Consider the following 26,299-nt stretch of genomic DNA (forward strand, 5'->3'; position numbering starts at 1 on the left):
GCTGGGGACCGAGTATCGAGGGACTTCCGCCGCCATCAGGTTGCGGAAAGCTTCCATCTCCATGAGCCTAAAAGGCAACATTTTGAGCGCAAGCATTCACGAAATGTGTGAATTTAGTAGTGTGGCCTGTGGGGTGTTGGCTGCGTATTTGCGCTTGCGTTCCAAGAACTGGGGTAGGGACAACTGAACGCTGTGCTGGGACAAGGACATGGACGTGCTTGCTGACGGTGCTAGTTGAGAATGTGCAATGACACGTGCAGGGCGGGAGGCATCTTGGCATGCGCCATGGACAGGTGATTAGTGTGCACGCACAACAGCATAAGAAGTGGTGTCACCCGCAGACACTGTTTCTGGACCCTGGGGTTCATTCCACTTAGTCGGGTGCTTTGCTGCCATGTGCCTGATCATGCTGGTGTTGGTCAGAAATAACCAGACTCAGGAAGATTTAACAGTTGTACTGGCGTTACGGGAAATGCTTTCCCGCCTTGTGTCCGTGGCCACCACACTGCTTCTTCCTGCCTGTTGTGGTGCTACGCCTCTCTCCCCCTGTGTGCTGCTGTCCTCACTCTGCATGTCCCCCTGCCAGGTTGGGTCAGTTACTATGTCATCTACCACCTCGTCTTCCACTTCCGTTCCCTGGTCCTCCTCCTGACTTTCTGGCAATTGTGTCTCTTCATCATCATCCACCTCTTGCGACAGTAATTGCACTTTCCCACCGTTGCCTTCGTGTGACCGTGGCTGCTCAAATATTTGGGCATTGCTACACGCATTCTACTCTTGTCTCTCTTGAAGCTGGCCTTGCGAGAGCTCCGAATCTACAAATGGAAAAGTGAACAGCTCTTCAGAGTGTCCAAGTGTGGGATCAGTTGTCACCGGGCACTTGGCATGGTGGGAGGAAGGAGGATCAGGGTAAGGAATATGTGGTCCAGACTCATGGCTACTGAGACTTGACCGTGTAGAAGACAGGTTGGTGGTGGTGGCAAAGTGACTGGAAGCATTTTATGCTATCCAAGCAACAACATTTTGGCACTGCTCTGTGTTCAATAGTGGTTGTGTGGTCCCTTAGTAATTGGGACAGGAAGGTCGAGCAACAAGTTGTGGGGGTTTGTTTTGGCACAATTTCTGCTTGCCTATGGCCAGTGCCTCGGCCTCTGCATGCACCATCACCATCACGTCCACTTCCCTGTCCCTTGCCACGCACTTTGCCCATTTTAAAAGGAGGACAATATTTTCCACATTCACTAGAAATGGCTGATTTAGGAACGCAGTTATATGTGATATGTCAGACAGAGAACCATGGTTTTAATTAGCAGGCCTGTAGTTTACTAATACTATTCTTCACAAAGAGCTAGCGTGAATAGCTTGACCGACACGCTGCAGCAAAATGAAAATAGAAGACAGAAATGGCTGATTTTGGAACGCAGTTATAAGCGATACGTCTGACAGAGAACCATGGTTTTAAATAGCAGGCCTGTAGTTTACTTACACTATTCTTCACAGAGACCTAGTGCGAATAGCTTAACTGACACACTGCAACGAAATGAAAATGGTAGCCAGAAATGGCTGATTTTGGAAAGCAGTTATATGTGATACGTTTGACAGAGAAACACGGTTTTATATAGCAGGCCTGTAGTTTACTAATACTATTCTTCACAGAAACCTAGTGTGAATAGCTTGACAGACAAACTGCAACAAAATGGAAATGGAGTCCAATATTTTCCATGTTCAGTTCAAAATTCTGGATTTTTATCACTGTAATATGGAAAAGATCTGGCTGTATTCTGCAGTGCTAACAAGCAAATGGAGCAGAAAAATGGTGTACTCTGGATTGCTTTTTAAGCAAATAACCAGGATTAAGATAAAAAAAAAAATTAGCCCTGGCCCCTGATATCTGGGGCTATGTCTACAAATATTTGTCACAGCAGGATCAGTCAGAAGTTGAGCATGCAATGGACCCTCTTGTGCTGTATCATGCACTGCAGTCTGTCACATACCCTGCCTGCCTAACTCCTGCTATCACCTTCACCAATGAAAATATGCAGCTGGATTAGTCGTCAGAAGGACTGTTAGTTGTCATGGATATATATATACTGTATATATATATGTTGTGGAATAACTATGCTAACTATACACCTGATGACGCTGTGCGGCCAGCCAATCACTGTTAGGCCCACAACGAACATGGCTGCGGCATTACAGTGCGTGGTAAGCAATCCCTGCAGGTTCATTGGCTCTCTAAAGAGCGCCAAACATGCAGGGCGGGGACCCGAGTTCCCGCCTGAGCAACCCGGAAATACTCGCCGAGCTTGTCGAGCACCGTGATGCTCGGGCGAGTACTGAGTATTGGCGAGCACGTTCACTCATCACTACTAATTGTATGGAAAAAAAAAACCTAATTCATGGGTTACACTTCTAGAATTAATAGATTTTCACAAAGTATTTTTTTTTACCATGGTAATGAAGAAGTGATATTACAATTAAGTATAAAAATACATTTTAATGATATTTATTGTATAAAAACAAATTTAAAACCAGAAAAGAGTGCTGAATAAAGTTAGAGACCTGGACTTTAATAGTATACAAGCAGCAAGGTAAGGCCTAAACCAAATAAATTGATATATAAACCAACAATTACAGGATTATACAATATGTTCTACCAGGTATAGCATACAGTACCGATGAAAATAAATAACCATGTGTAAAAATTCCCCTGGCAATAACATTCAATAAGGTTGCTTTGCGCATAAGGTTTTAAAGCGCATATTAGTAAATGTAAACAGTCAAACCTTAATGATCCAATTCATTACTACAATATCTTCAAAAACTCAGCATTTTGTTGATTTTATATTGAATACTAAAATGACAGGACAAATAACATAAGGAGCATATTGTAGAGTATAAGCAATTACCAATCAACTGCATGCAGGTGCATAAACATACATACCACTGCTTGCTGTTTTTTGTTACTGATCCCCCCCTGCAAGTTGCAATTTAATAGTTAGTGTGTCATATCTAACATTTACTCTATGAGCAGTAAGATGGTAGATTTGTTGAGGAAGCCATTACATGATAGTATAAACCGCTGTTGAAGGTATCATAAGAGTCACGTCCCTCTGCCCCGACGCGCGTCTCACCTAGCTTCTACCGGGGGCGTGTCAGGGCAGGGGGCATCATAGTTTTAAATACCATGGTAAGCCAATTGGAGCTGTGACAGCGACTGACATTATCTGAGGGTAATACAGGGCATACTCTAGCCAGGCACAGCTCATAATTCTAAAGGTAACTTGAGGACCGTGGTCATGTGATCCATCTCGCGATCAACCCCAGCTTTGGGTGGTGAACTATCATTGGACCAAGAGAACGTGCTGCCCCCACCCAACTGCATGGATTCCATGGTAGACTCAGACCCAGATTCCCTTGACTCCGGGCCCTCCACAAATTGGAGTGTCTCTTTATGTCTCTAATAAAAATGGCGGTCCACACGGATGGCCAGAGATATGGCCACCCCAAGGGAGACTGGAGTCTCATGCAGGGCAAAGGCATCCTTTACCCTTACCGATAACCCTTGATAGAATTGGTTACGGAGTGCGGGGTCATTCCACTTAGCATCGGTGTACCAAAACTTAGAGAAATATTCGTCCACCGGCCGGTCTTCCTGCCAAAGTTGACGTAGTGTAGACTCTGCCATGGAGACGCTGTTGTGGTCATCGTATATCAGCACATGACAAAATTCCTCAACAGTCCGTAGCGACTGAGAGTCGATCGGAAGAGAAAATGCCCAGGCTTGACTGTCTCCCTGAAAGAGAGAAATTATGATCCCCACCTGCTGCTCCTCAGTTCCAATGCAGTGAAGACGGAACTGAAAGCAATTTTTGCACGCCTCTCTGAAAGCAACAAACTTGTCACGCCCCCCCAGAGAACCTGTCAAGCAAAGTGACCTTGGGCTCCACCAGGGGTTGTTTGGGAGTCATAGTCCTCAAACCAGACGTGTTCGGGTGCTGAAAAACAACAGAGCGAAGATTGGCCACCTGTAGACTGAGCTACGGCAGTTGCCCAGCCAGAGCAGTAATAGGATCCATGATGGATCAAAAAATAGTATGGGCCAGTGTTACTTTCACGTTTCTGTTGTCAGATTACATGTGGCCATAGGCTCTTCCCTGTCACTAACGTTAGGGGCGCCTTAGCTATCCCTGCTCCCCGGATTACTTCTGATGGCAAAGATGCTGGGGTCACGTACCTTGCTGCTCTCCTTAAACAGCCATATATCTGTCCCCCTCCCCCACCCATGTAAGTGAGGAGGAATAATGTATCTATATACACAAACCAGACAAACAAGGAAGGATGTATCGGGATAAATGAATATATCAATCATTCATACAAATATGCACTCACAGACAACAGATGGGAGTACCAGGGAGAAGAGGTAGGGAAACTTAATAGGAGAGGATGAGGAATTGTTCACAGCTTAGCAACAGTCAAAGATAAACATTCCAAAACGCCTCTACCAACAACCGACTCCTCCGCTTCTCACCAGGCAGTACAAGACTGGCAATCCAGATTGCCAGAGACGAGTTTATATAGTAGAGGGGAGTGGCCAATACTGAACAGCTGAGATCATCCAAGCTGGAAAGCTACAGAGACTCCTAGTTGAACAGTTTAACCCCCGCACTGCCAACAGAAAACTGCACCGTTTAATATGAAGGAGAAGTGCTTCTGATAAGTGCAGAAGTGAAATCAGACGCTGCAGTCTTCTGGCCCCTCTCAGTCGCGGTAAACCCGTGACAATCCCTTTGTAATACTTTACTATAACAATTTCTGACTTTTCAGAGTCAGTTAAATTTCTTTTTTGGCCCATTTTGCCTGAGGAAAACAAGCTACCTAATAATTCTGCACACCTTGATAAAGGGTTTTGAAATCCTTAGGCCGCACACTCCCTTCCTCAATACACAAATACACATCACCTGCTCTGCTTCATCCTATAAGCATTTGAGTGTATATGGCTTGAAGTTGGAAAATCTGCACACAGTGTATATATATATAATATTTATTTATCTTTAAACAGCTCAGTAATATTGATATTTTATATAGTATAGACTACATCACAAGCTGTATATAAGTTTGGCATGAGATATAATCAATGCCAGTTTAGGGCACTGAAGAGCAAATCTAAAAGCCAATAATCTGTAGAAGATTTACATCTTAGAACCTTGCAGGCTCATAATACTCTGAAAAGATCCTGATAAAATGGTTTAAAGAATATCTGTCACCAAGTTTTTGCTGCCCTCAGATAGCAGTAGTGACTGATTTTAGTAGTCTGTCATTTTTCTGCAGCATATTTCATAAAATCATTTTCTCATATGCTGTAGGAACTGAGTACTGTTTACCTCTCAAAGCTGTGTGCTTGCCCTGTAGGCCTTGATAGTCCTGAGCTGTGGCAGCCTCTCCAGCCACTGAATGACAGCTTTCTCCCAGTGACTCAGTGCTGGAGTTTCTGTCACTACGTTATGCGACCCTATCTACCTGGTGAATTATTCCCTTACATTTTCCACATAAAGGACCAGATGGTAGTACAACTAAGAATTATTCTATTAGTACCTAAAGGGAATCTGTCAGCAGGTTTTTGCTTCCTCATCTGAGAGCAGCATGATGTAGGAAAGGAGACCCTGATTCCAGTGATGTTTTGTAAAGCAGGAGACTGGATGCAAAGCGCTGTTGGACATGAGGTGGGAACAGTCAATGAACTATTTATTTCCTCCGATATAGCGGGAACTTATAGTAGTTAGGGAACAGTTAAACAGTATGAAACAGAGTAATCATAAGTAAATTATACAATGCGGAACTACGTTGGCTCCACCTGAAGCAATGGCCTTAGCGGGGGAGGGGGGGGGGTGGTCTCCTGGTTTTCCCACTAGGCCGCAAGCCCTCCTAACAAAGTCTACCAAAGCACGTTGAGCCTCCTTCGCTCCAACTGACCCCACCCTACCTGTTGTCCTAGGCCAACCCCTGTACCGTACCTCCGTACTGGAAGCTCATCCTCTTCCAGGCGGAGTCTCCTCACAGATCTTTCATGTTTGACTGACAGTGGGTGTTTCCTGTATCTGGGGAGAAGAGGGCTTGACTCCAGCTCTTGACTGGCGTTGTCTGGGCTCTGGATCATGACCAATGCAGATCTGGGATTTGGGCCTTGACTGATGCAGTATGGACTCTGAGTCTTGACCGGTGTAGATCAAACCCTCGGGTCTTGGCCTACATAGTCGGGGCTCTGGATCTCACTTGGATCTCACTTGGGTTCTGTCTGCAAGTGGCCAGCATCCCACTGGCACATGCTCCCCACTGAGGCCTGTCACTCCGGCTGCAGCGTGTTCTCATGTGCACATCTGCATCTCTCTCTCTTGGCGCCAAAATCTGCTCCGGTTTCACACGGACACCCTTTATATTCGGGAACTTCCTAATGAATGGCTCCTGACCTGGTGTCACATTTTAACTCGTCACCCCTGCAATCCTGTTCTGGTTAGTTCCACCTGGTCCCATCTGGACAGTAATTATACACCATGCCGGAATTCTTCAGGAGTATTGTCACCTACTCTTACATTCCAGTGATGTGTCATTTAATTAGAAAGCTAACCCAGCCCACACCACAAATTTGTGTACATTGATTATTGACAGTAAGCTGCTCATCAGAGGACCACTTGGCACAAGGTAGCTAGTGTGGGCAGTAATAATCTGCTACTGATAAGACTCATTGTATTGAAACAACAGCACACAGCCTAATAAGTGACACATCACTGAAATCAGTGTCTCAGCCTCTACATCATGCTGCCCCCAGATTACACAGCAAAAAACTGCTGACATATACTCTATGAGCTAAAGGCAATCTAAGAATTAAATGGAAATCAACTCCCTTAAATGAACTATAATCCAGCTCTGACCCCGAGAAGTAGGCAAATTTTCCTGCAGAGTGACACATACCTAAGGCTTCTTGTACTTAATGGAAAATCTGGGCAACCTAATTGCAAGCAAACATTATTCAAATGGTTGAAGTCCCTATTAGACACTGCAGGGAAGAAATAATGTGAAAGACCTGAAAATGCAAGTTGATTATACAGATTTCACATCAGGAAACCATGAAGCACAGCAGGAGATTTAATCAGGCACACGAAAAGGGATCCTCGATTTGAATTCATAAAATGGAACTGTGGCACCCCAGGGGTCTGGTTTCCACAGTAATGTAATGTTATGTCTGAGAGCAGGTGGGAGGTCCTTTGGTCAGGGATCCTGTGCATGCCACACCTCCTGCCCAGTCTTGGGAGGGGAAGAACTTCCCCTGTATAAACCCTGGGCTGAGGCAGGGTTAGTCAGTCAAGGAGAGTAGAGACAAGAAACAGTCACAGGAAGAAACAGCAGAAGCTCAGTGGGAGCAATACTACTACAAGTCAGGGGCTGGCAGCTGCAGAGCTCGCCCTGACTGAGAAGCTTTCTCACCGGACCCGGCGTCCGAGGCTGTGGGGACTAACTCTTACCCAGCAGCAGAAGCCGACCGGCAGGGGATTTCAGGTCCTCAGGCCCAGAAACCCGAAGGCACGGTCACACGCGTGGGACCAGCACTGCCATCGTGGAGCGGAAGCCATTAGAAGGCCCCGAGTCACCGGCCATACGGGTGAGCACCACACGGTACACTCAGGGACGTGGGCTACATATATCCGCTTCTAGCAAGGTAGCCAGAAAAGTACAGTCAGTTTGGGAGGCCTACAACTCCGCCTGGCCAGGGGAGATCCCATCTGCTCAAGGACTGACCAGGCCCCGTTCGCTAGCAAGTACTCCGGGAGGGTCTATCGTTGTTACCAGTAAAGACCCTGAATTACACCGCACCGTCTCTGAGTGGTTCCTGCTACCCCCATCTTCCACGTCGGCTGCCCTGAGGCCATACCCCTCCCGTTGGGGGTTATACTATCACGCTGCACAATTCTACACCGGCCTCAGCGGTCTGCCCTGCAGCGGCAGCTCCATAGCTGCAAATCAACGGGTGGCGTAGTCGACACTCAAAAACATCTATCAAGACTGCCACACACTGAGTTTGACTCCCTGGGCACGGACCGGGTCCCCGCCACTCGGAGACTACAACCCACATCTGATCCGGTTCCGGGTAAGCCCCCGTGCGCGAGACGCTGCGCGACACAGCAGGCCCAGGGGCGCGTCAACTTTGGCGTAGTCGGCAGGATTTCGTGCCCGCAACCACCGGGTACTGCGTGCCTGAAAAAGAGACTTTTAAAACTTACCATCCGTGAAGTTTTCCCGCCATCGGTGAAGATTCCCGCCATCCGGCGCCATTTTCAGCCTTCTTCCCGCCATCTGTGAAGATTCCCGCCATCCGGCGCCATCTTCAGCCTTCTTCCCGCCATCCGTGGAGTTTTCCCGCCGTTGGACGCCATCTTGAGGACGCCGCGCGGGAAGAAGAGGGGCGTGGACTCCGAAAAGCCCGCGAGAACTGAAGCCCCGCCTCACGTCCGGACGTTGCGTAAGGTCCTAGAAGGAGCCCAGCAGACGCCGACGTCACCGGAGCGCGACGGAAGGTCCTCAACCCTGACGATCCACTGCGGAGCCGCGGCCTACGGAAGAGGATCATCGCAAGGTAGGCCACGGTCCACTAGGGGGGAGGAAGATGTCGGATACGGAGGAGAGCTTCACTGCCTCAACCCCCGCCAGCACTACCGCTGCTGCAGTTATGCCCTTCACCATGCCCTATATCCCGGGAGCAGCTTGGCTACCCCAGTACTCAGGGGAGTCACATACCCTGCATGACTTTAGAGAAAAGCTGGATAGCCTCTTCCAGGTGTACCCCCTCACAGAAGAGCAAAAAGTGAGCATCCTGGTGGCCCAACTAACCGGGGCAGCCAAAAGGGAAGTAAAATCCTGGCCACCTGGGAGGAAGACTGTCGCAGGGATACTAACCCGGCTGAAGGACACCTTTGATACCCGCACCTCAGCCGAGATTAAGCTTAGATTCTACGGGTGCAAGCAGCGAGCGCATGAGAGTATAAGGGACTATGCACTAAACCTACAAGAGGCCCTGAGGGCCATTAAGCAGACCGACCCTGATGGAGTGGGAAACGAGGACAGGCTGTTGACCGAACAGTTTATAGAGGGACTATATTGTAATACCCACCGAACCCAGTTGCGGGCAATGGCCTTGCAGGATCCCCATCTGGGATTTGCACAGTTCAAGGACAGAGCCATCCGGGTGCTCCGAGAACCGGCACCAGGTGGCGTTGTGACCCACAGGCGCCCCACTACCACTTACCACCAGGAGGCGGCGCCCTTGTCGGCAGGGCCTGTGGGAGCTGATGCGCAGGCTTTGGACAATGACCCGGCTCCAGACCTACACCATCAGGTCCAAGAGCTAGCTAAGAGCGTTGCTGCGCTAACCCGAACTGTGCAGTCTTTACAGGTTTCCACTCCAGGGAAGATCCAACTGGCATCCGGACCGGAGGACATCCCGTGGCGTCGACCAAGGAGGACCCCACCGGCCAGAGGAAGACCCAGTGACCGATACAGCGAGGACGGACGACCCATCTGCCGCCGCTGCAATCAACCCGGACATATGGCAAGGTACTGTTCTTTAAACGGGCACAACCTGGGGTAGAGGGCCAACCCCCAGGAAAAAGATCACCAGGCCCATCGAACTGGCGCGACAGATATGTGGGAGGACGTCCAGTCTTGCCTGTGGTACTGGATGGCATTCCCATGAGTGCCCTACTGGACACCGGGTCACAGGTCACCACCATCCCGTACGTGCTCTTTAAGCAATACTGGAATGACTCGGATATTACCCGCTACCCTGACGACGACTTGAGTATCATCGCCAGCAATGGCCAGCCCGTGCCACAGATCGGATTTAAAGAAGTGACCATCAAAATCGGTAGAGTCGAACTGGCAGCACAGGGACTGATCATTGTAGATATTGACAAACATGAGAGTCACCCAAAAATAACTCTAGGAACTAATGTAATTGAAAATTGTCTTGCAGAGGTGATTTTCCTTCTACAGCAGGTTGCCAAGAACGCCAGTTCCGGCGAGCAGCGGGTGCTCCAGAAAGAGATCCGGGCACTGATGCGACGGCAACAGGTGGAACTCTCCGGCGGTGAGATTGGTAGCGTAAGAATGTGTGACCCTTTTCCTATTGCCATGCCCCCAAAAAGTGAAATGATGATTTGGTGCCGGACAGCTATTGGTCTGAGAGGTAGAGATTACCAGGCAATGGTAGAACCAGTTTACTCAGACAGTAGGCCCACCATCTTGACAGCACGGGGGGTGGTTAATGTACGCCATGGGAGGGTGCCCGTTCGCATAATCAATATCGGGAAGAGGGAAGTGTACCTGCCCCGGTATGCCACGCTAGCCAAATTATATACCATTAGCCAAAATGCTATACAATCTGTGGAACCCTTGCCTCCATCTCACCCGGAGGGAGGTAACGGCTCTAAGAAAGTAATGGAGGATTGGTGTCAGCAACTACACTTGGGAACTGACTCCACTCCCTCCCACCAGAAACAGGGAGTCTACCGGGTGGTTCAAGAGTATGAGAGAGTGTTTAGTAAACACCCGTTAGACTTCGGGCGAGGCAAGGGGGTAGAACACCGCATCCCCACGGGAGATCATCCTCCCATAAAAGAGAGGTATCGACCCGTACCCCCTGCACATTACCAACACGCCAAGGGGTTGCTTAGAGACATGAAGAAGGCTGGGGTAATCCGGGATAGCTGTAGCCCCTGGGCAGCCCCACTGGTTTTAGTCAAAAAGAAAGACAACACTATGAGGATGTGTGTAGATTACCGGAAAATCAACCGTATCACACACAAGGATGCGTACCCTTTACCAAGGATAGAGGAGTCTTTGGCTGCTTTAAGATCTGCTAACTTCTTCTCTACCTTGGATCTCACTAGCGGGTACTGGCAGGTTCCTGTAGCAGAGGCGGACCGGGAGAAGACTGCATTCACCACCCCGATGGGACTTAGCGAGTTTACCTGTATACCGTTTGGACTTTGTAACGCACCAGGAACCTTCCAACGATTAATGGAGTGCTGTCTGGGACACAAAAACTTCGAGACGGTCTTGTTGTACCTGGACGATGTCATCGTATATTCCAAGACTTATGAGGACCACCTGAAACATCTGGCGGAAGTGTTCGAAGCCCTGGCAAGTTATGGCCTGAAGGTGAAACCCTCTAAGTGTCACCTACTGAAGCCAAAGGTGCAGTACCTGGGACACGTGGTGAGCGCTGATGGAGTGGCTCCCGACCCTGATAAGATCACCGCAATTAAGGAATGGCCAAGTCCCTCCAGTGTAAAGGAAGTGCGGCAGTTCCTTGGGTTGGTAGGCTATTACCGCAGATTCATCCCCGGCTTCACCAAAAAGGCAGCTCCTATGCAGGACCTCCTGATAGGCCAGTCCCGGAAGGCCAAGAACCAGAAGCCGCCCTTCAAATGGGAGGAGCTGGAAGAAGAGTCCTTCCGCCAGCTGAAGATGGCCCTCACGGGGGATGAAATCCTGGCATACCCGGATTATAGCCAGCCCTTTATCCTCTACACCGACGCCAGTAACATCGGGCTAGGAGCCGTGCTGTCCCAGATTCAGCAAGGGAAAGAACGAGTAATCGCCTACGCAAGCCGAAAACTGCGACCCACCGAAAGGAACCCCGAGAATTACAGCTCATTTAAGTTAGAGTTCCTGGCCGTGGTATGGGCAGTCACCGAGCGCTTTAAGCATTACCTCGCTTCTTCCCGGTTCACCGTGTACACGGATAACAACCCGTTGACACACCTGGACACGGCAAGACTCGGTGCCCTGGAGCAGAGGTGGATGGCCCGTCTGTCCAACTACGAGTTCACAATCAAATACCGGGCAGGACGCTCCAATACCAACGCGGACGCCCTGTCCAGGATGCCCAACCTGCCGGACGGAGGAGAAGATCCGGAGGGACTGGAAGAAGTTGAACTCCCTGCGTTCCACCGTCATGGGACTATCCAGTACTCCCACCGGGTAAAGAGTAAGCAGGCTGCTACGTTGAACCCCTTACCCCACTACAACTGGGCGGAAACGCAAGACAGCGACCCTGCCGTCCGACTGGTGAAGGAGATGCTGACTCGGCCGGAGGCTCGCCTTGAACCAGACGCTCCGGAGGAAGCCAAACAACTATGGGCAGAGAAGAGTCGACTGTTCCTTTACAAAGGGAAGTTGTGCCGCAGAATGGTTAACTCCCGGACACATGAATTACTCTGGCAAGTAGTGGTGCCACGAAGAGACGCAGCCATGGTGATGGAGGCATACCACGACGGAGCTGGACACTTCGGGTGGAAGAAGCTGGAGTTCCTGCTGCGCGAGCGGTTCCACTGGGTAGGCATGAGGGGAACCATTGAGAAGTGGTGCAGAGACTGTGGCCCGTGCAACCTAAGAAGGAAGGACCGTGCCAGCCAGAAGACTCCCCTGCAGTCCATCGTCACCCGGCAGCCGTTGGAACTGGTAGCCTTGGATCATGTAAAACTGACCCCAAGCAGAAGTGGCTACGTCTACGCACTAACCATCGTGGATCACTACTCCCGGTTCTTGGTTGTCGTCCCCGTCAAGGACTTAACAGCTCTAACAGCAGCGAGAGCCTTCCAGCAGCATTTCTGCCGTCCACACGGGTACCCGGACCAAGTGTTGACAGACCAGGGACCTGCCTTTGAAGCGGAGGTCTTCCAAGAATTCTGCACTCTGTATGGCTGCCGGAAGATAAGGACGACACCCTATCATCCGCAAACTAATGGACTTTGTGAGAAAATGAACCAGGTGGTAATGGATCTTCTGAAAACGTTGCCCCTGGAAGAACGCAGTCTGTGGCCTGAGAAGCTGCCCGATCTGGTGGACCTATACAACCACATCCCGGTAGGTTCCACCAACTGTACCCCGGCTTACCTAATGAGGGCAAGACCTGGTAAGTTACCTGTTGACCTGGAAATGGGAGTCCTGACACCCGAGGACACTTCACCAGAAGCAGACTGGGACACAGAGAGGCAGCAGCAGTACCGGAGAGTACAGGAGAGCGTGGAGCGAAGTCTCTGTCAGGCTAGGGAAAGACAAGAGAAAACTTACAACCAGTATGCTCCCGCTGTTCCCCTGGTACCCGGAGAGCAGGTCTTGAAGAGGAAGAGACGGCTCCACAAGTTGGACGACCAGTGGGAGAAGGACCCGTACACCGTACTGCCCTCAAGCCACGAGAACCCGAAGGTTTGTACCATCAGTAAAGACGGAGGGGAAACCACAGCCATTGTATCCCGGGACCACCTGAAAAAGTGTCCCGAACAACTGAGGAACCCTGAAGAGGAACAAGAAGACCATCGACCCGTAGAGGAAAGGGAAGATATGGTTAGTACTGTGCTCGGGGACTTCCCTCGGTCTTGGACTCAAGTCAATGGTGCAGTTGTGGTACCCGTACTCACCTTCCTCCAACCAGCATCCCAAGCACCTACGGAGCAACAGGTAGAGCTGGAAGAACAGCCGGTCCAGGAGGCAGAAGACCCCACACCAGCAGACCAGGGGGATCAACCCTCTGCTTGCAGTGAGCCTGCCATATCCCTAGTGAGCCAAAGAGCCGGTAGACAGCTGCCCAGTTTACCCTTGACAGCTCCTACACCCTGTAGTTCAGGGCTAGACAGTCAGCTCCGTAGGTCCACTAGGGCCACTAGAGGCCAGTTACCCGCACGTTGGAGGATTTAAAGTGTATAAATTGTTTTATTTATGTTTACCTGTGTATTGTTGCTTGTGTATAATTTTGTGTTTCTAGTTATTTGTAGGAGTCCTTGGTGGATTTACCGGGAATCCTTGTACATAGTTGGAGCGTAACCCAGGATGGACTAGAGACTGTTAAGGACTCGGGGTAGGACAGACCCCTACCTGGTTACGTCTCCCTGTTTTGGTGAAATGGACACCTTGCTTTCCCTCAAAGACTGCACCCGGTTGCGGACACGCCGTGACCATTGTTATGTGTCTCTTTATTATAATGTTTTGGTTGTACTCTGTTATGTTTACAAAATGTGTTTAGTCCCGGAGTACTAAATTTTACTAGGGGGGAATGTGGCACCCCAGGGGTCTGGTTTCCACAGTAATGTAATGTTATGTCTGAGAGCAGGTGGGAGGTCCTTTGGTCAGGGATCCTGTGCATGCCACACCTCCTGCCCAGTCTTGGGAGGGGAAGAACTTCCCCTGTATAAACCCTGGGCTGAGGCAGGGTTAGTCAGTCAAGGAGAGTAGAGACAAGAAACAGTCACAGGAAGAAACAGCAGAAGCTCAGTGGGAGCAATACTACTACAAGTCAGGGGCTGGCAGCTGCAGAGCTCGCCCTGACTGAGAAGCTTTCTCACCGGACCCGGCGTCCGAGGCTGTGGGGACTAACTCTTACCCAGCAGCAGAAGCCGACCGGCAGGGGATTTCAGGTCCTCAGGCCCAGAAACCCGAAGGCACGGTCACACGCGTGGGACCAGCACCGCCATCGTGGAGCGGAAGCCATTAGAAGGCCCCGAGTCACCGGCCATACGGGTGAGCACCACATGGTACACTCAGGGACGTGGGCTACTTATATCCGCTTCTAGCAAGGTAGCCAGAAAAGTACAGTCAGTTTGGGAGGCCTACAACTCCGCCTGGCCAGGGGAGATCCCATCTGCTCAAGGACTGACCAGGCCCCGTTCGCTAGCAAGTACTCCGGGAGGGTCTATCGTTGTTACCAGTAAAGACCCTGAATTACACCGCACCGTCTCTGAGTGGTTCCTGCTACCCCCATCTTCCACGTCGGCTGCCCTGAGGCCATACCCCTCCCGTTGGGGGTTATACTATCACGCTGCACAATTCTACACCGGCCTCAGCGGTCTGCCCTGCAGCGGCAGCTCCATAGCTGCAAATCAACGGGTGGCGTAGTCGACACTCAAAAACATCTATCAAGACTGCCACACACTGAGTTTGACTCCCTGGGCACGGACCGGGTCCCCGCCACTCGGAGACTACAACCCACATCTGATCCGGTTCCGGGTAAGCCCCCGTGCGCGAGACGCTGCGCGACACAGCAGGCCCAGGGGCGCGTCAGAACCAGTTTAGCTTAATATTCCCTTAGTTATTATGCAATAGATTTAAGTCTACGATAACTAAAAACCCTAGTATGATTCTCCAAGCTGCTGTATATGTGTCCCGCGTGGCTTACTTGGATATTTGAAGAAATCCAGATGTGGAGAACCGAGTGCAAATAGGGTGCCACTCTGTTGAGGAGGAGTGGGTAAGTGCTTGGTTAATGCTCATCTGGTGGAGTTGTGACAGGCACAGCACCTATGTAGGCATGAAGAATAAAAGCTGTTGCCCCGTAGCTGGGGGATAAATCCTCCAGGAGTTATTTGATCCATTTGGATAAAACACGTTAGGTGGGCTGCGCTGCTGGAATAAACTGACTCTTCAACAATGATGATAATAAGGTTTTTATTTACAACGCGTTTAAATGCCATATCAGCGTATTTATCAAGTGAAAAACATTATATTTGGTCTGTTAACTTGATAAAGATGCCCGTTGAAATGCTTTTTGAATGAAAAACCTTATTATCATCATTGTTGAAGAATCGGTTTACTTCAGCAGCGTAGCCCACGTTACGTGTTTTATCCAACTGGATCCAATGCTGGTATATTTGTCTGCTCTTACTCGACTACTCCAAATTTCTGATGTCCATTTCTCCATACGATTTCTTATCTCTACTAATCAAACCAGTAGCCTTTTCATGTTTCTCACTTTGGGAAGGGATCCAAGGGGTAACGTTTCTCCTTGAGGAGAGTTACATGTCAAGCCTGACATGCTAAGGTGAGGAGACTTTTAAGCCGCAATGCTCCTCTGGGAAATATCCAAATTGTCTCTTCAGAGAGAAAGAGGACTAGAGACAATTTTCACTTTGAGAAGACACTCTCCTCCGTACCACATTCCTTCTGTCTGACACACATGTATATGACCGGAAATCTATATATTCCTGTTGGAAGTATTTTTTAATCCTTGTTCTGATGGATTTTAAAATGCCCAGGAATGTACAGGAATTTTAGTTTCTCTGCTAAATTATTGAGGAGTTGATCATTGATTTTGTGAGTTTCTTACCTAATTCTAAGGACATTTATATATAATTTAATAAAGAATGATGTGGATAAAACAATAAACACTTTCTTAGTTAAGACTGAAGTTGAAGTGAGCATTACGATTATTTTGGTAATGGAAATACTTTGGATAATTTGCATAATCTGTACACACAGTGATACAATCATGTTACATATAACAATTGCCTTGAGTAATTAATCCACCTTTTGTATATACAATTGCATTACAAAACACACCAGTAATCCATAGTCATAGTTAGAATACAGAAGCAAATGCGTAGACAACTGATGAGATGGAGAACAGTTATATTGTGTTAAAAATTGCGTATGACGCGCCCCTGGGCCTGTGTCGCGCTGCGTTGCGCACGCGGGAGCTTACCCGGAGCCGGATCTCTTGAGGGTTGTAGTCTCGTGGCGGCGACCCGGTCCGTGCCCAGGGAGTCAAACTGAGCGGCGATGTACTAGCAGTAGATGGTTGGTGACTACGCCACCCGTTGAATGCAGCTATGGAGCTGCCGCTGCAGGGCAGACCGCTGAGGCCGGTGGAAGGATGGTGCAGCGCGGATGGTATAACCCCCAACGGGAGGGGTATGGCCTCAGGGCAGCCGACGTGGATGATGGGGTAGCAGGAACCACTCAGAGACGGTGCGGTGTAGTTCAGGGTCTTTACTGGTGACAAAGATAGACCCTCCCGGAGTACTTGCTAGTGATAGGGGCCTGGTCAGTCCTTGAGCAGATGGGATCTCCCCTGGCCAGGCGGAGTTGTAGGCCTTCCCAACTAACTGTACTCTTCTGGCTACCTTGCTAGAGGCGGGAATAAGTAGCCCACGTCCCTGAGTGTACCGTGTGGTGCTCACCCGTATGGCCGGTGACTCGGGGCCTTCTAATGGCTTCCGCTCCACGATGGCGGTGCTGGTCCCACGCGTGTGACCGTGCCTTCGGGCTTCTGGGCCAGAGGACCTGAAATCCTCTGCCGGACGGTTTCTGCTGCTGGGTAGGAGTTAGTCCCCACAGCCTCGGACTCCGGGTCCGGTAAGAAATCTTCTCAGTCAGGGCGAGCTCTGCAGCTGCCAGCCCCTGACTCGTTGTAACACTGCTCCCCACAGAGCTCCTGATGTTTCTTGCTATGCTGCTTCTCTTCTCTACTCTTGTTCTCTCTTCTTTCTCCCTAACCCTGCCTCAGCCCCGGGTTTATATAGGGGAAGTCCTTCCCCTCCCAAGACTGGGCAGGAGGTGTGGCATGCACAGGATCCCTGACCAAAGGACCTCCCACCTGCTCTCAGACATAATATCTCTATCACTGTGGCAACCAGACCCCTGGGGTGTCACATTCCCCCCTAGTGAAATTTAGTACTCCGGGACTAAACATATTTTTTTTTTTTTTTTTTTTTTTTAGAAAAACATAACAAGGTATAACAATAACAATACAATAAGAAAAACACATAAGATGGTTACGGCGTGTCCGCAACCGGGTGCAGTTTTGAAAAGCAAGGTGTCCATTTCACCAAAACAGGGAGACGTAACCAGGTAGGGGCCTGTCCTGCCCCGAGTCCTTAACAGTCTTTAGTCCATCCTGGGTTACGCTCCAACTATGTACAAGGATTCCCGGTAAATCCACCAAGGACTCCTAAAAAGAACTAGAAACACAAAATTATACACAAGCAACTATAAACAAGTAAACATTATAAGATAGCTTAAACATTTAGATCCTCCAACGTGCGGGTAGCTGGCCTCTAGTGGCCCTAGTGGACCTACGGAGCTGACTGTCTGGCCCTGAACTACAGGGTGTAGGAGCTGTCAAGGGTAAACTGGGCAGCTGTCTATGGGCCCTCTGGCTCACTAGGGGTATGGCAGGCTCACTATAAGCAGAGGGTTGATTTTCCGGGTCTGCTTGTGTAGAGTCTTCTGCCTCCTGGACCGGCTGTTCTTCCAGCTCTACCGGTTGCTCCGTAGGTTCTTGGGATGATGGTTGGAGGAAGGTGAGTACGGGTACCACAACTGCACCATTGACTTGAGTCCAAGACCGAGGGAAGTCCCCGAGCACGGTACTAACCATATCTTCCCTTTCCTCTACGGGTCGATGGTCTTCTTGTTCCTCTTCAGGGTTCCTCAGTTGTTCGGGACACTTCTTCAGGTGGTCCCGGGATACAATGGCTGTGGTTTCCCCTCCGTCTTTACTGATGGTACAGACCTTCGGGTTTTCGTGGCTTGAGGGCAGTACGGTGTACGGGTCCTTCTCCCACTGGTCGTCCAACTTGTGGAGCCGCCTCTTCCTCTTCAAGACCTGCTCTCCGGGTACCAGGGGAACAGCGGGAGCATACTGGTTGTAAGTTTTCTCTTGTCTTTCCCTAGCCTGACAGAGACTTCGCTCCACGCTCTCCTGTACTCTCCGGTACTGCTGCTGCCTCTCTGTGTCCCAGTCTGTTTCTGGTGAAGTGTCCTCGGGTGTCAGGACTCCTATTTCCAGATCAACAGGTAACTTACCAGGTCTTGCCCTCATTAGGTAAGCCGGGGTACAGTTGGTGGAACCTACCGGGATGTGGTTGTATAGGTCCACCAGATCGGGCAACTTTTCAGGCCACAGACTGCGTTCTTCCAGGGGCAACGTTTTTAGAAGATCCATTACCACCTGGTTCATTTTTTCACAAAGTCCATTAGTCTGCGGATGGTAGGGTGTCGTCCTTATCTTCCGGCAGCCATACAGATTGCAGAATTCCTGGAAGACCTCCGCTTCAAAGGCAGGTCCCTGGTCCGTCAGCACTTGGTCCGGGTACCCGTGTGGACGGCAAAAGTGCTGCTGGAAGGCTCTAGCTGCTGTTTGAGCCGTTAAGTCCTTGACGGGGACGACAACCAGAAACCGGGAGTAATGATCCACGATGGTTAACGCGTAGACGTAGCCACTTCTGCTTGGGGTCAGTTTTACATGATCCAAGGCTACCAGTTCCAACGGTTGCCGGGTGACGATGGACTGCAGGGGAGTCTTCTGGCTGGCGCGGTCCTTCCTTCTCAGGTTGCACGGGCCACAGTCTCTGCACCACTTCTCAATGGTTCCCCTCATGCCTACCCAGTGGAATCGCTCGCGCAGCAGGAACTCCAGCTTCTTCCACCCGAAGTGTCCAGCTCCGTCGTGGTATGCCTCCATCACCATGGCTGCGTCTCTTCGTGGCACCACTACTTGCCAGAGTAATTCATGCGTCCGGGAGTTAACCATTCTGCGGCACAACTTCCCTTTGTAAAGGAACAGTCGACTCTTCTCTGCCCATAGTTGTTTGGCTTCCTCCGGAGCGTCTGGTTCAAGGCGAGCCTCCGGCCGAGTCAGCATCTCCTTCACCAGTCGGACGGCAGGGTCGCTGTCTTGTGTTTCCGCCCAGTTGTAGTGAGGTAAGGGGTTCAACGTAGCAGCCTGCTTACTCCTTACCCGGTGGGAATACTGGATAGTCCCATGACGGTGGAACGCAGGGAGTTCAATCTCTTCCAGTCCCTCCGGATCTTCTCCTTCGTCCGGCAGGTTGGGCATCCTGGACAGGGCGTCCGCGTTAGTATTGGAACGCCCTGCCCGGTATTTGATTATGAACTCGTAGTTGGACAGACGGGCCATCCACCTCTGCTCCAGGGCACCGAGTCTTGCCGTGTCCAGGTGTGTCAACGGGTTGTTATCCGTGTACACGGTGAACCGGGAAGAAGCAAGGTAATGCTTAAAGCGCTCAGTGACTGCCCATACCACGGCCAGGAACTCTAGCTTAAATGAGCTATAATTCTCGGGGTTCCTTTCGGTGGGTCGCAGTTTTCGGCTGGCGTAGGCGATTACTCGTTCTTTCCCCTGCTGGATCTGGGACAGTACGGCTCCTAGCCCGATGTTACTGGCGTCGGTGTAGAGGATGAAGGGCTGGCTATAATCCGGGTACGCCAAGATTTCATCCCCCGTGAGGGCCATCTTCAGCTGGCGGAAGGACTCTTCTTCTAGCTCTTCCCATTTGAAGGGCGGCTTCTGGTTCTTGGCCTTCCGGGACTGGCCTATCAGGAGGTCCTGCATAGGCGCTGCCTTTTTGGTGAAACCGGGAATAAACCTTCGGTAGTAGCCTACCAACCCGAGGAACTGCCGCACTTCTTTTACGCTGGAGGGGCTTGGCCATCCCTTAATTGCGGTGATCTTATCGGGGTCGGGAGCCACTCCGTCAGCGCTCACCACGTGTCCCAGGTACTGCACCTTTGGTTTCAGGAGGTGACACTTGGAGGGTTTCACCTTTAGGCCGTAACTCGCCAGAGCTTCGAACACCTCCGCCAGGTGTTTCAGGTGGTCCTCATAAGTTTTGGAGTATACGATGACATCGTCCAGGTACAACAGGACCGTCTCGAAGTTTCTGTGGCCCAGACAACACTCCATTAGTCGTTGGAAGGTTCCCGGTGCGTTGCAGAGTCCGAACGGCATGCAGGTGAACTCGCTAAGTCCCATCGGGGTGGTGAATGCGGTCTTCTCCCGGTCCGCCTCTGCTACAGGAACCTGCCAGTACCCGCTAGTGAGATCCAAGGTAGAGAAGAAGTTAGCAGATCTTAAAGCAGCCAATGACTCCTCTATCCTTGGTAAGGGGTACGCATCCTTGTGTGTGATACGATTGATTTTCCGGTAATCTACACACATCCTCATGGTGTTGTCTTTCTTTCGGACTAAGACTAGTGGAGCTACCCAGGGGCTACAGCTATCCCGGATTACCCCAGCCTCCTTCATGTCTCTAAGCATCCCCTTGGCGTGTTGGTAATGTGCAGGGGGTACGGGTCGATACCTCTCCTTTATGGGAGGATGATCTCCCGTGGGGATGCGGTGTTCTACCCCCTTGACTCGTCCGAAGTCTAACGGGTGTTTACTAAACACTCTCTCATACTCTTGAACCACCCGGTAGACTCCCTGTTTCTGATGGGAGGGAGTGGAGTCAGTTCCCAAGTGTAGTTGCTGACACCAATCCTCCATTACTTTCTTAGAGCCGTTACCTTCCTCCGGGTGAGATGGAGGCAAGGGTTCCACAGACTGTATAGAGTTTTGGTTGATGGTATATAATTTTGCTAGCGTGGCATACCGGGGCAGGTACACTTCCCTCTCCCCGATATTGATTATGCGAACGGGCACCCTCCCATGGCGTACATTGACCACCCCCCGTGCTGTCAAAATGGTGGGCCTACTGTCTGAGTAAACTGGTTCTACCATTGCCTGGTAATCTCTACCTCTCAGACCAATAGCTGCCCGGCACCAAATCATCATTTCACTTTTTGGGGGCATGGCAATAGGGAAAGGGTCACACATTCTTACGCTACCAATCTCACCGCCGGAGAGTTCCACCTGTTGCCGTCGCATCAGTGCCCGGATCTCTTTCTGGAGCACTCGCTGCTCGCCGGAGCTGGCGTTCTTGGCAACCTGCTGTAGAAGGAAAATCACCTCTGCAAGACAATTTTCAATTACATTAGTTCCTAGAGTTATTTTTGGATGGCTCTCATGTTTGTCAATGTCTACAATGATCAGTCCCTGTGCTGCCAGTTCGACTCTACCGATTTTGATGGTCACCTCTTTAAATCCGATCTGTGGCACGGGCTGGCCATTGCTGGCGATGATACTCAAATCGTCGTCAGGGTAGCGGGTAATATCCGAGTCATTCCAGTACTGCTTAAAGAGCACGTACGGGATGGTGGTGACCTGTGACCCGGTGTCCAGTAGGGCACTCATGGGAATGCCATCCAGTACCACAGGCAAGACTGGACGTCCTCCCACATATCTGTCGCGCCAGTTCGATGGGCCTGGTGATCTTTTTCCTGGGGGTTGGCCCTCTACCCCAGGTTGTGCCCGTTTAAAGAACAGTACCTTTCCATATGTCCGGGTTGATTGCAGCGGCGGCAGATGGGTCGTCCGTCCTCGCTGTATCGGTCACTGGGTCTTCCTCTGGCCGGTGGGGTCCTCCTTGGTCGACGCCACGGGATGTCCTCCGGTCCGGATGCCAGCTGGATCTTCCCTGGGGTGGAAACCTGTAAAGACTGCACAGTTCGGGTTAGCGCAGCAATGCTCTTAGCTAGCTCTTGGACCTGATGGCGTAGGTCTGGAGCCGGGTCATTGTCCAAAGCCTGCGCATCAGCTCCCACAGGCCCTGCCGACAAGGGCGCCGCCTCCTGGTGGTAAGTGATAGTTGGGCGCCTGTGGGTCACAACGCCACCCGGTGCCGGTTCTCGGAGCACCCGGATGGCTCTGTCCTTGAACTGTGCAAAGTCCAGATGGGGATCCTGTAAGGCCATTGCCCGCAACTGGGTTCGGTGGGCATTGCAATATAAACCCTCTATAAATTGTTCAGTCAACAGCCTGTCCTCGTTTCCCACCCCATCAGGGTCGGTCTGCTTTATGGCCCTCAGGGCCTCTTGTAGGTTTAGTGCATAGTCCCTTATACTCTCATGCGCTCGCTGCTTGCACCCGTAGAATCTAAGCTTAATCTCGGCTGAGGTGCGGGTATCAAAGGTGTCCTTCAGCCGGGTTAGTATCCCTGCGACAGTCTTCCTCCCAGGTGGCCAGGATTTTACTTCCCTTTTGGCTGCCCCAGTTAGTTGGGCCACCAGGATGCTCACTTTTTGCTCTTCTGTGAGGGGGTACACCTGGAAGAGGCTATCCAGCTTTTCTCTAAAGTCATGCAGGGTATGTGACTCCCCTGAGTACTGGGGTAGCCAAGCTGCTCCCGGGATATAGGGCATGGTGAAGGGCATAACTGCAGCAGCGGTGGCGCTGGCGGGGGTTGAGGCAGTGAAGCTCTCCTCCGTATCCGACATCTTCCTCCCCCCTAGTGGACCGTGGCCTACCTTGCGATGATCCTGTTCCGTAGGCCGTGGCTCCGCAGTGGATCGTCAGGGTTGAGGACCTTCCGTCGCGCTCCGGTGACGTCGGCGTCTGCTGGGCTCCTTCCAGGACCTTACGCAACGTCCGGACGTGAGGCGGGGCTTCAGTTCTCGCGCGCTTTCGGAGTCCACGTCCCTCTTCTTCCCGCGCGGCGTCCTCAAGATGGCGTCCAATGGCGGGAAAACTCCACGGATGGCGGGAAGAAGGTCGAAGATGGCGCCGGATGGCGGGAAAACTTCGCGGATGGCGGGAAGAAGGTAGAAGATGGCGCCGGATGGCGGGAAACCTCCACGGATAGTGGGAATCTTCACCACTGGTAAGTTTGAACAGTCTTTGCTTTTCAGGCACGCAGTACCCGGTGGTTGCGGGCACGAGATCCTGCCGACTACGCCAAAGCTGACGCGCCCCTGGGCCTGTGTCGCGCTGCGTTGCGCACGCGGGAGCTTACCCGGAGCCGGATCTCTTGAGGGTTGTAGTCTCGTGGCGGCGACCCGGTCCGTGCCCAGGGAGTCAAACTGAGCGGCGATGTACTAGCAGTAGATGGTTGGTGACTACGCCACCCGTTGAATGCAGCTATGGAGCTGCCGCTGCAGGGCAGACCGCTGAGGCCGGTGGAAGGATGGTGCAGCGCGGATGGTATAACCCCCAACGGGAGGGGTATGGCCTCAGGGCAGCCGACGTGGATGATGGGGTAGCAGGAACCACTCAGAGACGGTGCGGTGTAGTTCAGGGTCTTTACTGGTGACAAAGATAGACCCTCCCGGAGTACTTGCTAGTGATAGGGGCCTGGTCAGTCCTTGAGCAGATGGGATCTCCCCTGGCCAGGCGGAGTTGTAGGCCTTCCCAACTAACTGTACTCTTCTGGCTACCTTGCTAGAGGCGGGAATAAGTAGCCCACGTCCCTGAGTGTACCGTGTGGTGCTCACCCGTATGGCCGGTGACTCGGGGCCTTCTAATGGCTTCCGCTCCACGATGGCGGTGCTGGTCCCACGCGTGTGACCGTGCCTTCGGGCTTCTGGGCCAGAGGACCTGAAATCCTCTGCCGGACGGTTTCTGCTGCTGGGTAGGAGTTAGTCCCCACAGCCTCGGACTCCGGGTCCGGTAAGAAATCTTCTCAGTCAGGGCGAGCTCTGCAGCTGCCAGCCCCTGACTCGTTGTAACACTGCTCCCCACAGAGCTCCTGATGTTTCTTGCTATGCTGCTTCTCTTCTCTACTCTTGTTCTGTCTTCTTTCTCCCTAACCCTGCCTCAGCCCCGGGTTTATATAGGGGAAGTCCTTCCCCTCCCAAGACTGGGCAGGAGGTGTGGCATGCACAGGATCCCTGACCAAAGGACCTCCCACCTGCTCTCAGACATAATATCTCTATCACTGTGGCAACCAGACCCCTGGGGTGTCACACGTACATGTACACTTGGTTTAGTTATGTGTTATCTGTGGTGGGAGGAACAGAGTAAGCGGATACCAGACTCATCTGGAAGCTACTTTTCTACCTACAGAAAAGAGCATAATGAGAAATTGCAAACTGTTTGGTCCTTATTAGTGTTGAGCGAGCATGCTCGACACTGCTCGGTACTCGCCCGAGCATCTCACTACTTGGGATGTCCGGCGAGCACCGAGCATTTTCGGGTTACTCGGGCAGGAGCTCGGGTCTCCGTTCTTCATGTTTGGCGCTCTTTACAGAGCCAATGAACATGCAGGGATTGCCAGCCAGTCACTGTAATGCCGCAGCCATGTTGCTTGTGGGCATTACAGTGATTGGCTGGCCGCACAGCGTCACCTCGAGTATTTAAAACCGGGCGCCGCCATCTTGGACACAGTCGCTCCGGATCAGACAGTTTAGGGAGAGTGCTGCTGAGCTAGGGAGAGATTTATACTGCGAAATAGGTAGTGTAGGGTCTCTAAAGCCTGCAAAATCAAACAAACAGTCCTTCTGAGGACTAATATCCATCCCAGATATCAGGCAGGCAGGCTGTATAGGAGACTCAGTGGTTATACCAACAAACACTGCATTACAGTCCTGTGTGCTGCTGCTGCTCAATTTGCTAGACTTAGCCCCAGGTCTCAGGGGCCAGGAAAAATCCTTTTTTTTCATCTAAATCCTCTTTTTTTTTTTTTTCCTCAGTCAGACTGTACAAATACCCGTCACAGGAAAACAGTTTCAGTTTCATTTTTGAACATTTTATTGTGAGCCCGTAAAAGTGGCTTAATACCTCTGACCACGTTGTTGACAGCAGTGACCTGGGGGTCAGAAATGCTTCCTGGGGCGATCCCCATGCTGTCCCCATGTCATTTGAGCACTGTGACTATCGTTTTGGGCACTTTTAGGCTTTCTACAGACAGCCGGGGTTGCCGCCGCAAAAATGCTCGGGTCTCCTATAGACTAACATTGGGCTCGTTGCTCGGGTCGAGCACCCGAGTATCACGGTGAGCTCAGCCCGAGCTTCAAGCACCCGATCATTTTAGTGCTCGCTCAACACTAGTCCTTATATTCTCCATCATCATCTCTCAGGGAATAAAGGTTAGGCAACCATACATACTAGACGGCTGGCCTATCCTGTCTATACTAGCATGTTCGGCCAAGTTTATCCAATATTCAAAGATCCCTTAAAACTCGGACCATGCAGATACATCTACAAGTAGAACATGTTGAGAATTTTTAATGAATAGTTGTTTCAGACCTCAATGGCCAGAATCATCCAACATACTGTACATTAACACACTACTGTATTAATAGGTAATGTGGCGCCCCTGAGGGTTCAGTCGCCACAGAGGTACTGCACCTCACCCAGAGGTGTGGTGTCTCCTTCTCTCAGGTAAGGAGGGAGTACTGCCCGGAACCCCAACACCCGCATTCAACACTACACTACTCCAGGCCGGTTGGAAGGGCAAGATGCTGAGCCCTGACCCTGGCTGGAGTGGGGGGAACCCAAAGGTAGGGGGAACCAGTAGTGGGTGTGGGTAGAGGAAGCAGTTTAGGGGAGCACCATTGTAGGAGATATAAAAAGGGAAGCTATCTTAGGGTGGCAGAACGGAAGGAGAGTTCAGTGAGAGAAGACATCTGGGAGCAGAGTCTCTTAGGAGCTCTGCTCCACAAGTAGGGCCCAGTCTTAGAGGCCCCGGAGGGGAGCAGAGGAGTAGGCTCCGTTTTGTTAAAGGGATCCCAGGGGGTACGGCGAGTGCATGAGAGCACCCGTATGCCCCGAATCTGTCAGAAGACAGCGGGATCGTAGGCCGCAAGAAGGGGACTGGCCCTTGGACCAGCCGTGTTACTTCAAGTCTCGGCTGGA

This window comes from Phyllobates terribilis, unplaced genomic scaffold, assembly GCF_046119375.1.
Source record: "Phyllobates terribilis strain yellow unplaced genomic scaffold, ASM4611937v1 Scaffold_11__3_contigs__length_659146591, whole genome shotgun sequence".
In the NCBI taxonomy this organism is placed as follows: Eukaryota; Metazoa; Chordata; class Amphibia; order Anura; family Dendrobatidae; genus Phyllobates; species Phyllobates terribilis.